Source organism: Brienomyrus brachyistius, chromosome 16 (genome assembly GCF_023856365.1).
Source record: "Brienomyrus brachyistius isolate T26 chromosome 16, BBRACH_0.4, whole genome shotgun sequence".
NCBI lineage: Eukaryota > Metazoa > Chordata > Actinopteri > Osteoglossiformes > Mormyridae > Brienomyrus > Brienomyrus brachyistius.
Window position 1 is genome coordinate 21959379 of NC_064548.1, and position 15551 is coordinate 21974929.

General features: G+C 40.3%; 1 protein-coding gene across 1 annotated transcript in view; it reads left to right on the top strand.

Moving 5' to 3' along the window:
- Positions 1 to 15238: 15238 nt before the first annotated feature.
- The window catches only part of ube2f (ubiquitin-conjugating enzyme E2F (putative)), a 43455-nt gene continuing 43142 nt past the window's right edge, over positions 15239 to 15551 (top strand). Inside the window, exon 1 of the mRNA XM_048978259.1 lies at positions 15239 to 15496. The gene's annotated coding sequence lies outside the window, so the exon portion shown is untranslated. The remainder of the gene's footprint in view (positions 15497 to 15551) is intronic.

The following is a 15551-nucleotide window of genomic DNA, read 5'->3' on the forward strand; positions in this document are numbered from 1 at the left end:
TCCGCGATTCTGTAAGAAAAAAAAAAGCTTTCATGACCTCTAGCGGCTCTAGTTGTGCTGCACTGCACTGTAATTGAGATTTCCCGTTAAACCGCGGCTGCTGAGGCTGCAACGGCTCTAGGTTCCCGCTTCTCTTAGTCCTATTTTAAGAGCAAACCATGACTAAGTTCTGTAAACTTTAATGCAGTTTCTGTTCCTATCGTATTTCATAATCATATTTTTTGTTTTACAGTTATAACCACTTAATACTTTCTCCCCTAAAAGTAGACTAATTCGCAAACAAAATTTGATTAAATTAGCAAATATCATCGTTAAAGGGACCTTGCACCAGAACCAGACGTTAGGTTTTACAGAAAACTTTCAATTGACTTTAAAAAACAATAATTAATTTAGATAATTAAAAAATGTGTTGTTTATTTTCGTTAAGTAAACCTTGTCGTGCCCATTTCGGATGTTTAATTGAACAGATTAACAGTGCACACCATAAACTGAATGCAATGAAGCAGATGATGGTTTTACTTTTATTTTTAATTGATTTGGTGTGTCACCAATCATTAAATCATTTGGAGGGTTTCTAGTGGCCTACAATGTCAACATGTCCATTTTTAAAGTCCAGGGGCTTGTACTACGAAGCGGGGTTATTGGCTTATCGGGGTAACTTGTCTAACTGTAACTACAGGCCACAGGTACGTCCTGATTCCTGGGATTTTCATTTATGTTATTTATTTGCAAGTGATGAGTTCATCTTCTTGTTCTCATTCACACAACTGTCCCAAACAGGTCGTGTTTAGCTACAAACTATATAGTGAGATTACTTCAAAATGTAGGCTAACTGAACGCGATTTACATGTTTTAAAATATATATATTGCAGCACTTTAAAAAGTGATATATAACTAGATACATTCATTTTCTTCAGTTTTCATGTAAACCGGAAGCAGGCACAAACAGGGCAGCAGGGAGTTGGGGGCTGATTTTAAGCATTGAGGTTTTACTGTATGTGGTATTTTAATCTATTGAACACGTCACTCAAATAATAAACGATTGTATTTGTATTTACTTATTGAGTGACGTTCAGTGTAACACTCACGCCCGATATCTCCAGAGCAGGTTTTGATGCAAAGCTTTAGGAGTACAGTTGTCTGTCTGGAAACCGATGGTGCTTTGTAGGCTGAGTGACTACCAGAGAATTTTTCAAAGGTCACGACTGTCCAGTTCTTAGAAACTGAACAAGACATAGAGCGGCATTTAAGTTTAGCAAAATGTGCGGATTTCACGTTAAACTAAATATTTCCTGGAAAATATACCGATATATTTCCCATTTCATTCATTGAAAAATATAGGCCTACTTAATATTCATGCAAATTCGGAATACTCGAGCTGCTGAATCTTTAATTGAAAAGCTGTTTCAGTATTTCATGTATGAACTCGATTGTTTTACTTCAGAAAATACTATATATAATGAGATAAAACGTATGGAAACTAGTAGCTAAAAATAATATTAAGACAATAGGCTACGTTTTACAACGTTAAAATTATGTTTAGATTTATATTTTTGCAAAAAAAGACAGAAAATGTGATGATATAAATTATTTCAAAGTTACTTGCTTCGTATTTTAATCTAAAAAACAGATGGGGTAGAGTACTCTGTCCCGTATCCTTATGAACGAGCCTGCTCTGATGCCGTTAAAAAAGCAACATTTGCCCTGAAATGGAAAAACTTTTCCGGGTGCACTTATAGCCATATTGCTTCCCTCGGGATTGTCTTTGTGCTATCCTTCTAGCCCGCGTCGGATTTCTATGCACCGACAGCTATCCGATGAGTCAGCAGTGCAGCTGCATTTTGATAAGCGACCGGGGGTGGGCTGCGGTATGGCCTATGTATCCAAAGTAGGCATAAAATACAATAAATTGTAGTCAATAAAATGTATATAAAATAACAAAGTTATTTTGTTTTGTGTTATACGGTGTATGTACACGGTTTAAGGATATTGGGATAACTGTGATCGAGAAGGCTGTTATGCAAAATTACAATGCATTGTGAACAGAATATATCCTCATATACGGGGCGTATTCGTAAATATGTGTTTTTGTGTTGAGCCATTTCCTGTCACATATCATATTCGGTCACACAGTCGTGGAGGCGTTTGGGGGCGGGTCCTTTCTCACGGCCAGGCCATTTTAGCGACCCTTGAGTTTCAGCTGGAAGCTGTTCCAAGATCAGTAATCGTCTCAAAATACAATCTGTGTTGATATTCATCCTAATTCAGTAGCCTGAGAATGTGAATACTGGTTTTTGCTGGTAGAGGAAGTGTTCAAATCATTCAAAAACCCTGTCTCCAAGTGACTGTGATAGAAAATAACTCAATAAATAATTCAATTTGTTCAAATTAACCACCCTGTTCCACACACTTTTTATGAAAATATGTTGCATTTATGATGATGTGTCTCTGTGTGTATGTGCATGTGTGTTAAGCTTGTTAACTTGTGAATTTTTGTCCCACTACAATTTGTGTAACATTGTCCTTCAGACTTCCTAAGACAGCTTGTTGATTCCCAGCCAGCACACCCGGCATATTCATAAACTGGAATGTACATCCTCTCCACTCTGTCCCAGCACGGTTGCTATAGTGACACAAACAGGGCAGTTTCCGGCTTGTTTTGGTCTGTTGGGTTGAGAGATTTCGGTGGCTACTTGAAACAGGATGACGCAGGAGGTCACCAGGAGCTGACTGCTGTGTCACACACTCAAGCGCCTCCTATTGCGGAGAAGGTGTGTGCCATTAGATGCAACTATTATTGAATGAGGATTTGCGGAACGTCCTTCTGCTTCCTCTTCCCACTGAAACAGCTATACTTCTGCTGTACTCCTGTGGTCTGTAGGAGTTACTCAGCACCTTATGAAACTCCACATCAACGTTGTTTCGCATACTCCAGCTCATGGGCGTTGTTAGGTCTGATCACTATAACCCCGAGTATTTTAAGCCGAGCCCCGAATACTTCAGCCCTGATGCCAGTTATCCTCCTTCAAAAACAAATAAGTCAAGCCTGAGATAAACTTGACTTAATCCCTGCTCTTTTCAATAGCTAGATACTCTCCTGCCCCGACCTCAGGCCCATCCATCCATCCATTTTCCAAACTGCTTACCCTACTGGGTCGCGGGGGGTGCGGAGTCTATAGCGGAAGCAATGGGCACAAGGCAGGGAACAACCCAGGATGGGGGGCCAGCCCATCGCAGGGCACACTCACACATCATTCACTCACGCATGCACTCCTATGGGCAATTTAGCAAGTCCAATTAGCTTCAGCATGTTTTTGGACTGTGGGGGGAAACTGGAGTACCCAGAGGAAACCCCACGACGACATGGGAAGAACATGCAAACTCCACACACATATGACATGAGACTCGAACCCGGGTCCCAGAGGCAACAGTGCTAACCACTGCACCACCATGCTGCCCCCCACAGGCCCATAATTTGCAATTTCAAATATAAATATTGTTAATTGGCTATAATAAAATCACTGATACAACAGTCTGCTTTTGATAACCAACAGAGAAGCAGCTTGATGCCTAATAAGTAGAATAATTGCTGGAAATTTGAGTTTGTGAAATTTGGCCCGTTTTCAGAAAGCTAGTTTCCGAAACTGATACTTTATCTACATATGTTCTCCTTTTCTGTTTTCCAAAATCCTGTATAAGAATCCCCATCATTAAAGTCTCCAAATAATAACTTTGCCATTCAATAATTCCAAAACATACAAAGAACAAACTATAATGGTTCTCTGGGGCAATTCATTATTGCAGAAGTTTCAAAGCCCGTGCTGTGGACAGCATGCAGTTACCCAGTAGAAATGATGAATTACTGCTTTTTCTTTTAGGGTTCAGGGACAATTTCTCAGAAATTAATTACAGGGGGAATTATTTCAGAGGGCAAATTGCTTAATTTTTCACTGAACCAATGAATTGATTACCTGCCTTATTACCCTAGGTAATACAAAAAGTGATTTAAAAAAACGTAAGATTCAACTGAATTGAAATTGTAGTGAATGTGAATAGGAGGGTATGTAGACCTTGAATTTCTTCGATGATGCATTAAATTTGTGTCTGCATGCAAGTTCCTGTGGACATGGTTTGTGACGTTACATCAGTCGGGACAGCATTTTTGTTTCCTGGAGACATTTTTAACTCTTTATATATGATATGGCTTCGGGGAATAACCAGAAAATGTAAGCTATTTGGTTTTTAATAGTAAATGCGGACCGTAAAAAATGTATGGTTCAACTATAATCACGATTAGCCAGACTCGTCTTTTCATTCACGAAGTGCTGTTACCTCTTATGTGTCCATAAGAGGGCGACATTTGACTATTACTGAGAATTTGACAAAATCTCGCTTCGTTCCGCTCTTACGCTTTAATGCACGGGGGGTCTGACAATTAGCCCAAGAGTGTCTGACCATGTAAATGACGTGCTTCTGACTCACCCCTCCCTCCATTTAGTCCCTACTCCTCCCACAGCTCCTGTGTTCCTAAGATTTAGTGTCTTCTGTAGCCGCACTTTCCTTCCTTTGCTGTTGTTTTAGATTTGGTGCATTTTTTTCTCAAAGTGAAATCAAGTGAAGCTCTTCATCCATATGATGTTCTTGTTAAGTGGTAAAAAGATCCATGAAATGCTTTTTGAATTATCACGTACTACAATGTCAAGTTTGTTCCTGCAGTGACCCTACCCTTTCCTGCCACTAAGTGGCGTTGTTTCATTTTTGGTGAAATTGAATAATTTTAAGAATGATTTTAAAAAGGTGTGCCCTGCGATGGCCTGGCCCCCCATCCTGAGTTGTTCCCTTCCTCGTGCCCATTGCTTCCGGGATAGGCTCCGGACACCCGCGACCCAGTAGGATAAGCGGTTTGGAAAATGGATGGATGGATTTTAAAAAGATTTGTTTTATTATGATAAATATTTAATTATGATAAATAGTTTAGCTTGATAGTGTAACCCATCTGTCACCACTTAGGACCACAGGGAGGCTACAGGTGCAAGGCAGGGACCAACCCAGGATGGCAACCCATCACAGGGCACATTCATACATCACTAACACATGCACTTCTACTGGTAATTTCGTAACTCCAATTAACAACAGCATGGGTTTGAACTGTGGGGGTGGGGGGGGGAAATACCTGGAGGAAACCAATAAAGATCCAACAAATACTTTTTCAGTTATAGTGCTAATGAGATGAGAGTCTGCAGCTGCCCTTTTCCTTACTACCACTATACTGCACCACTTCAGTTTTATGTGATTTGTCTCAAAATTTGATCAGCGTTAAAGTTTTAAAATGAGAGATCAAATATTTTTTGAGATAAGAAGTGTCTGTAGTGGCAGCAGACCAGTCCCAAAACCATATAGGCCTACAATGATTTAATAAATAGGCTTCTGAACAAAACTTAAAATTTAATTGTAGTTGCACTGTGTAATACACACCCGTAACAAGCTTGCACATTGTTTACATTTTTTCTGTAATTCAATTCAAATTCAATTAAAAAAAACTTTATTTGTCCCCGAGTAATAACAGTTACATTAGAATGGCAGTAATATGGTAGGTATGCAAGTATTTGTATTTATAGAGCCACACTTCATTTTTGGATGCCTAACAAGAAAATTTCCCCCAAAGTTGAGTACAAAGCACTGAATAAAAAAGAAAAATGTGCTTTTGGAACAGAGGGTACAGAAGGACACCTGAGGCAGATGAATAACACTTTAAATACCAAAGTCTTGGCGTCTCCTTCCTCTATAAGATAATGGCTTGTTGGCACAGCTTCCTATTGTCCTGCTGCTATTGGCCAGACCTTAGTCCTGGATCAATGGACATGATTAATTGCTGTAAACATTAAATTTTAATCAGCTTGATCACTCCCTCATTAGGCTTTGGAAATGACCATGAAAGAAGACTTAACCCTTTTCCATGTAAGAACATCTCAGCTGTCAGACGTACAGCTCCTGTAATGGTGTGGTAAGCAGGGTTGAACTGGGATTATAAATTGGCCCTGGACATTGGGGTGCCCCACAATGAATTTGGCCAGGTGGGGGTAGGGATTACCCACAGTGAATTTTGCTGGCCCACAAACCTATCGGTCTACTGGGGAAATGCCTGGTATGCTAGCTGGCTAGTCCAGACCTACTGTTGTTCCCAGCCCTGAAAAAGAAGCTGTTGTTGAATCCATTACCCTATTGACACATTTGGTGCTGCATTGGATTTACAGGAATTCAACTGGGGGGGGCAGCACCAGCTATATTAGGGACATTTCAGGTCCAGAGAGTACAAATCGAGATCAAGATTTTGTTTCAACCATCCATCCATTTTCCAAACTGCTTATCCTACTGGGTCGCGGTTGTTTCAACCAACCAGTTGAGTATAAAGAGTCACAGTCACAGTCATTCTTGGAGATGGGGGTTTTGGTTTTCTGAGAGTGCCTGAAGGCCGCTATGGTCATAAATGCTTTGTATGCAAATTAAAGAGTCTAGGAAGCTCAGGATTTGAGGGACGTACTCACACTTGGCCCACTTGCCTTGTACCATACCTGAAAACAATTGCCGCCCCCCAGGGGCGCCGCTAGCAATTTTGGGCCCTATGATAAATATGAGGTTGGGCCCCCCTACCACACCCATTCAGATCTCTGGGGGCCCCTAAAGGGCGTGGGCCCTTAGAATTGTCCCAACTTTCCCCCCCTTAGCGGCGCCCCTGCCGCCCCCCCTCCTCTGCTGGTCTAGATTATATATGGCCTAGACACTATATTCAGTTTCCTTAGATATTGTTTTAAAAATAGCGTGGGTGGACATTCTGGTATTGAATATGCATCCAGGCTTAATGAGATCTCTTATAGACGTACAAATATGTTATACATGTGCACATTATTCATGGCAGAGTAGAAATTGAACTGCTTACATACACAGAAACTGGAATGGATGTTAGTCTAAACCTTTGGAGAACAAGTCACAAAAACTGTGACACCATTGCAAAAATTATATAATCTTATGAATTTGTAAAGGCTATACACTATATGGAGAAAAGTATTGGGACACCTGGCCATTACACCTGTGGTAACTTTTATGACATCCCATTCTAAATCCATAGGTTTCGATATGAAGTTGGTCCCACCTTTGCAGCTATAACAGCTGCCACTGTTCCTTGAAGATTTCCACAAGATTTTGGAGTGTGTCTGCGGGACTTTTGCCCATTCATCTAAGCACTTCATGTTGGACATGAAGGCCTGGCATGCAATCTCTGATCTAATTCATTCCAAAGGTGTTCAGTGGGTTTGAGATCAAGGCTCTGTGTGGGCCAGTCAAGTTCTTCCACACCAAACTCACCTAACAATGTCTTTATGGGCCTTGCTTTGTGCACTGGGGCACAGTCATGCTGGAACAGATACGGGCCTTCCTCAAACTGTTACCATAAAGTTGGAAGTATAGAATTGTCTAAAATGTCGTGGTATGAAGCATTAACAGTTCCCATCACTGGAACTAAGGGGTCTAGCCCAATCCCTGAATAACAACCCCATGCCATTATCCCTCCTCCACCAAACTTAACAGTTGGTACAATGTAGTCAGGCAGGTAACGTTCTCTCTGTGCCAAACCCAGACTCATCTATCAGACTGCCAGACAGAGAAGAATGATTCGTCACTCCACTGAGCAGGTTTCCACTGCTCCAGAGAAAGATGCATTCTCTCACAAGTATTTATAGACCTGACTATATGGCCAGGTGATTGATTGTATGCACCTGTGTCAATGGGTCTGAATGAAACACCTGAATTCATTGATTAAGTGGTGTGTCCCGATACTTTTTTCCTTATAGCGTAGATTGTGTAATTTGTCTAATAGGTTGCACCAAACTGTATGGATGACATGTTGACAATGAGTTCCTCTGCAGTATTATGCCGGTCTACACTATGAGTAAATAATTATGATTGGGTTGGGTGGGTAACTCAGATATTCTACCTCCATATTCAGAAGAACACAAAAGGAGTTTTCTGCTTGACTTCAAGGGATAATTAAAATTATTCAGTTTCCACAATAGATTTGAAAGGACTAAAGCCAGAAGGTCGGCAACATCATTAATCTTGTTACCTGACCAGCGATTTTTAAGGTTTAGCCAGATGGAAATCTGTAACCATAGTGATGACATAATGGGATTTTGGGAGCCAGTGGGGATTTTACAATAACAACTAATTTTATGTGTCTTTTACATTCAGAAATTTACCTGAATCATAATAGAAATGAAAGTTTTATTTAAAAGTAAAATAGTCTTACAGAAGCTTATTTTAGAGTGCTTTTATGATGATGTTACATAGCATTTATTTGTTGTTTATTTAAAAAAAATGGACATGCTCAGTAGGTTACATGACCTTTTCACAAGGCCTTGAAATATTTGCCCCTAAATGATATCAAACTGAATTGTATGAAGATAATCCTTTCATTAGTGGAGGATTTTCCATGGAATAAAGGGTCTATTGAAGTGCTGCACGAGCATAGGGCACCATGCCTGAATTTTAAGGAGACTTCCCACACACATTTCACATAATATTGTTCTTTCTGATATTTGAAATTGTTGAAAGAAACTGATGCGTTCAAAATGCCCTTTTGGAAGCTTCTTTTGATTCTGATTAAATGACTCGCGCACAAGTCTGACCAATAACACCTGTATTTACTACCTTTTCCTCCATCTCTTCCCTTTCCTATGTATACATGCATTTGTCCCTCGAAGTTCACACTTTGGGCAACAACAAGATTATGGAATAAATAACTTGGTCTACAAAGACACGGAATCAGTCAGTCACTCAATCAGTGGTCCTGAATGTGATGTACCCATTAAAAAGAAGATCATTCACAGAGTAGTTCACTAACTCGATGGTAGACTGAAAGCATATTTGCTTGAAGTAATTGGACAGATGACTGTTTCCTTCAGTCTTTTGAAGTACCCTGTTATTGCGACCCTGAGAGAGGCACATTACCAAAACTGTATCAGAAAAGCAATGAGTAAAAAGCAAATATCACCATCACTAAAAGAATCAGCTAAGAAATTAAATAAAGCATAAATGGAACAACGGTCCTCAGACATGAATGAGGGTAATTCTGTGCCCCCCCCCCAGGTGGCTAATAACCACAGCTAATCCACTGTCCTGTCATCTTCCAGATGACCCTGGAAGTTTGCACCTACCCACACCTACTTAATTTCCTTCAACCGCCACTGTTTCAAACCAAGATTGAAATAAAATCAGTAATCTTCATATACTGCATACTGCTTTCTTACCTTCTGTCTGAGTCCCTCCACAGATGTCACAGTCAGCACTAGAAAGCATGGATTCATACTGAGGAGCTCTATTAGAAAAGGGACGATATATAGCAGAGAAATAGGGGAAGTCGCTTAGAGGTTGTAGCCAAAAGGTTGAAACTCATGTACAAAGTATTGATATCCATCTTCTGACCAATTATCCTGAACACGGTAGTTCAGTCCTGGTGTTTAATTTGTGTTCTGAAACACACCCATAAAAAAAAAAAACACAGACCAGTAATCCATCGACTGGCTGCTCCTATCATGATCAGGTCCCCCATGATTAAACTTCGGAATGCCATCCATGCGGCTTCTGGGAATATTACGGGACCATTGTTGCTTGGCAACAAGCTGTGTTTGCAGGAGCTATGTGTGTGCTCTCATTCTCTCTCAGGGCCAGGAGCAAAGTCTTTACCGCCATTTGCTAAATAGTGCCGATTGCACCTGAACCACCGGTAAACACAAAGCAGCTATTTTTTTTCTCACCGACTTCCTTGTTCCTTCTTTTCTGCTGCCCATGGCTGACATGTTTCCCAGAAATGTGCTAGATCAACGCGTTGTTTGGCATTTCTTCATTAGCATACTGGCGGTAATGGTGCGAGATGCTAGAAGTAATTGTGAGCGGCCTTGCAGATCTCACAGAGGCGCTTACACTCTCCACAAGGTGGTGCCGTCCTCTGCTGAAACAACTGCGACTGGGTATTCCGGGGCTGCTTTGGTACGGAAAGCGTTTCCTCTGAATTGCTGTTGCAGTCGAAAAGTTCTTACTGAAATTGAAATGCATAGCTGGCAGTGAATGGAAAGTTGTAAATAACACAAGAGAGTCACATTCTAATGAGACGATTATATAATTAGCTGATTTTTGATTCCCCAAGCCGGGGATGGAAGACACTTGATTTCAAATGAGGTCTAGTGATTTAAACATGAATGGGTCTTGTGTTTTTAAAGAAGCCTGAGAGAGCACAGCCTTGCAAATTGCTTTAAGGTCAATAATCCAGCTACATGGCAGTGTCTGACCGTCAGTGAAGGGTGATCCCCTGGATGACATCGCCAGCAGAAAACTACTGCATAAATACTCCGTGATTGGCTGCCTGTGTAAAGGAGGTGTATACCTGGTACAATAAAAGCCACAGTCTTACCACACTACACCCCTAAACACAACCACAAGTGACATAGCAGAACATAGCTAGTCCACATTTCCTTGGTTTAGTGGGCCATCTCAAAGGAAACGAGGCCACCCCCCATCTGTTAAAACAATCAGTCACTAAATTAGCAGAGAATTTAGTTTTTCTTAGGCCTCTATTAATAACTGTATTTTTTCGGGGGAGGGGGGTATACTCTTTGGGGAGTGAGGCTTGAATCCCCCTTACGGCGAAATAAACTCTTAAAAACTTAGCATGGTATCTCAGATCTCTTTCTAGCACAGTACAGTTTGCAGCATATGGTAGCAGTTCAGCCAGAGGTCTGATCGAGCCCTGGGGATGTGAAGGAACTGCAGAAGGCCTGAGAAAGTTCTTCGATAAGCTTTCTCAGGTGGCACGAATGAGCCCATCACATCTCAACGCAACGTCACATACTGGAACATACCTGAACTCGACAGCCTCAATGAAATCTTCACATTCAACCTCCTGTTTGCAAATTCTGCATAAATAGGTGATGCAAAGGAGAACGAATGAAAAGTTTTAATCAATAGAGGGAAGCACAGGAATTGTAATCAAATAGGTGTTTGCTGCTAATACCTCAGTGCTGACACCTTGACTTGCTCTGCGCGTTTTGCTCACTGGTGTGAATGATTTAAAGAACATTTTCTGAAAGTGGGTTGGTAGGATGGGGAGGGGCATGCTGGCAGTAATGAGATTATGTGAAGGAGGCAGCGGAACCTCATTGAGGAACCACCGACTACGGGATTTTACATTCAGCATTCAATTAAAATAAACGGTAGCGCTTTACATTAACTGTACCTCTTTAATGCTTTTGTAATGCATTCATAGAACATTCAGTGCACCTTCATAATGCTTTCATAGAGCATTTATTAGACCTTCATAATGCATTCACAGAACATTTATTACACCTTCATAATGCATTCACAGAACATTCAAAAGCAGCTTGTAGCTATACCTTAATATCGTAACATGCCTTAACAGCTTTATCTTAATAACAAACTCAAATGAAGATAACAATGTATATTAAAGCTGATAAGGTGTGTTAGGAGGTCAAGGTAAACTTACATGTTCCTTATGAATTATGAAGGCGCAATGAATGTTCTACAAATGCACTGTAATCTACTGTAATGATGATGCAGTTAATGCAAAGCGTTACCAAACAAACTACTCTAACTATTTTTATATTTACTTTTCATACCCTTTTTATATGCTTGTATTTCTATATTTTTTGTTAACATTTCGCTAACTTTTTATTTTAGTATTTTTCTTGTTTGTTGCACGGTCTGCATTAGCAGCAATTTAATTTCACTGCCTGTGCACCAGCATTAATGCATGTCCATCCATCCATCCATTTTTCAAACCGCTTATCCTACTGGGTCGCGGGGGGTCCGGAGCCTATCCCGGAAGCAATGCCCCCCCCTCACCCTAACCACTGCACCACCATTATGCCCGCATTCATGCATGTGACTAATAAAAATCTCTTGAATCAATCTGTGTAGATGTAGCCTTTGATCCAACTTGGGCTGGCTGTGCATTCTGGGAGTAGATTCAACGTGAAACATTCTCATTTTACCTGAGCTAATCAGTCATTGCAGAGCATAATTGATAGATTTCAATCATTTTATTTGATATGCTGTCATAAGAAACACGTCTCTATTATTACAACCCATAATATTCATAGTAGTAATACCACAATCCTGATTTTTTTTGTCACAGTATCAAGTTGTTCAGCTTTTATAGGAGCCATCGTGGCAATAAAGCCTACAGCTCTATGTGTTTTCCTGCGTGAAAATAAATGTCAACATTTAATACCCCAGAGAAACAGAACCTTCATATTGATTTGTTTTGCTTTTGTCCTCACAGCTTATAAGGAATTTGAAGAAAACTCATTTTGACTTGGCGAGCGGAGGGTCCTCCCTATCAAAATTGCTCACATGGAGAAATAATCACATTAGAGGAAGAGGGATAGTTGAACAGATAGGATATACAAATGTAGGAAACACTGATTATCTTAGAGAGTAGAACCTCTGCCATTTTTAAGTGGTGCTCTAAACGCTGAGTGATACAAGATTGATTGGTGCTTTGTATTTTGAGGAGAATTAACCTGTTTTTTGGTATTTAAGTAGTTATCTTCATTTCTGGATAAAACTTGAGTAAACAAATTGTATGTCATGTACATTGATATTACAGTGTGTGTGCGTATTTGTATGTGTCTGTTTCTGTGTGTGTGTGTCTGTCTGTTTTTGTGTGTCCGTGTGCCTGCGTGCATTTGTGTGTGTGTCTGTTTCTGTGTGTGTGTGTGTGTGCATGTGCGTCTGTGTGTGTAAAGTACTCCAGGTAGGCTATTGAACAAGAAAGAGAAACAAACATCCGTTACAAATGCTATGCAAGGACAATTGTTGTCCAAAAACATTGTGGGCATGTATACTGTACGAGTATTGGTACGTTCTACTTCCATTCTTTGAGGAAATGTCTATAAATAGTGCTATTTTATTGTATTTGTTTGATAAATGAATGTAATGTCCTTCTGCAAAGTTCAACAAAAGGTTAAAAAAAAAAACTTAGTTATTTAAGCAAGTAATTTTTCCTCAAGGGTCCTCACCAAGGTTTTCTGTTGTTCTAATTGGCTGCCTCAGTGTTTGGAAATCAAAGCAATAAACAGACACTTTAAGGCACAAGCTATACAATGTGCTGTCTTTATTGTTGGACTTTTATGTGTTCATTTCAAGGCCGTGTCAAGCCTCGGGCCCCAACCTGCAAATGGATAGCGATGCTTTTCACTTGGATCATCAGGTGAGAATGTGTTTCTTCACCGCTTCTTTGTGTATTGGGTGAACTATGCCTTGTAAAGGACAGCTCCACTGTCTGTCATTATACGATTATATAATTATCATTATTTGATGAGAGTGAGCAAGGAAATCAGTTCACTGTAGTACCTGACTGCATACCAATCAAAATGTTCAGATATGAGTTAATGATTTCATTTATTTGCCATTTGCAGGAATATGTGTGCAGGTATGTTGGAATGGCTTCTTTTGATATATTGCGTCTTGTTCTCCTTCGACACATACAGATGAGAGTGAGGCTTGAGCTCCAATGCAGGGTCAGACTATTTATCTGGTGCCCCCGGAGAATCTGGGGAGAGAGGGGTGATTCAGGGTCTTGCTCAAGGGCCCAATGGATGTTTGACTATTCTTCTGAGGCCAGGACTTGAACCGACAACCATCTGACTACAGGCAAAAAGGCCCAACCCACTGATCTGCACGCTACCCCCAGTTAGTCATGTCCTTTTGAATTAATCGGTCCCACCTATTTGGAAGATAATATATGAAGGAGAAATGTCAGGTGTTTCCCCACAATGTGATAAAAATCTATAACTTTTTACCTTGTAGGGACATTTTTTCGTTTTTTTTTCCGGATAACTTAAATTTTATACAAATCTGTGAATGCGATCAAAAAAACTAAAATTCTGTATTTTCTTTAGTTGTTTATGCTTAAGGTAAAAGCTGGGTTGGGGGTAAGGTTTTAATAAACGGGATTAGGGTTAGACCCATGGAAATGAATAGAGAGGACCCATAAAGATATGAATACATGGACTTTGTGTGTGTGTGCATGTGTGAGAGAGACAGAGAGAGAGAGACAGAGAGAGAGACAGAGAGAGAGACAGAGCGAGAGAGAGAGACAGAGCGAGAGACAGAGAAAGAGACAGACAAAGAGACACAGAGCGAGAGACAGAAAGAAAGAGAGAGCTTTGTTGTTGACATACTGACATCCTCTGAGATTCAGCTATAAAAATCATAGGATAGAACATAGAGAACACAAAGAACAGAAGGGATGCACAACCACCTATGCCGCCAAATCAATGGGCAGATAGATGATTCTGGCAATACACAAAGGATGTTTATGAGATTAAGTATAATAGAGAAAAGCAGCTGGCAAAACAAATAGTGCAATAAATGTTCAAAACACATAATTGAAAAACATGTGATTCCTCCAGGAATGTCTTTATTAACATTTCCATACTGACTTGGTGAAACATCACACTGAACCTCAGAATGTGTGGGAAATTGCTCCTTATTAACGCAGCAAGCCAGCAACAACAACCAAAAATGGGGGAACTGGCAAAGGGTATGAACAAAGAAAGGTGATTTCCCTTTGAATTACAAGGTATGGCCATTGGCACACTCACCACAAATGGGAAAACACAGAGAGAGATTAAACTAAGCAGGAATCACCTAGAGCTAATAAAACTTAGTTAGGGCGAAGATGCAGACACCTAAAAACACACAATAAAGAGTCACATTATCCAAATGGGAATCATGCACTTTAGTCTAGGGCTGAGGATAGATACAATATTATTATTTTTTTCATTTACAGGATATGCAGTACAATTGTTATGTGCCGTGCATGATTCCCTGCTATATGCAGTTATTTACATATGCTAACAACTACATGTTTTTAATAAAGCAGTGGAGGATAATTTACTTAATACCCGGAAGCACAGAACAAATGATAAGAGCACTATCTCATGAATTTGGATCATATATTTTATTATAGATTTTTTTTTTTTAAAAATTTATACGGGACACTTTGTCCAGTATGATGGTGGATATATTGGAATTTTCAGATGAGTCACTTCCTCACTGTTAAGGATGTGCGTTACACATCAATACTGCACATTTTTATATTTTGAACGTGTTGCAACCGGCGGTAACACAGCGGAACTATAATCGCAGCTGCGAGCGCAGGACGTGCGGTTTCCTGTGACGGAATGAGTGACGCGTTTCCGCCCGTCTCACTTGGCTGCTGGCTCCGCCGGGGCGCTCCTTTAGACAGGCACCCTAGATTTGTTCTTTCTTTTTGATAAACTCCTGTGATATACTTTTTCGTCACTGTTGTCGTGGTGTTACGTGCAGACATTAACCCGAACCTGCTGTTGTAAGCGGCGGCTGTGACGACGGGCTGGTGATTATGGTGTAGAGACGGAGCCGCATTTCCCAGAAACTGCAGGTAAACATGACAGACGGAGACTTCTCATCTTGTTTTAATACAAAGAGTCACTTTT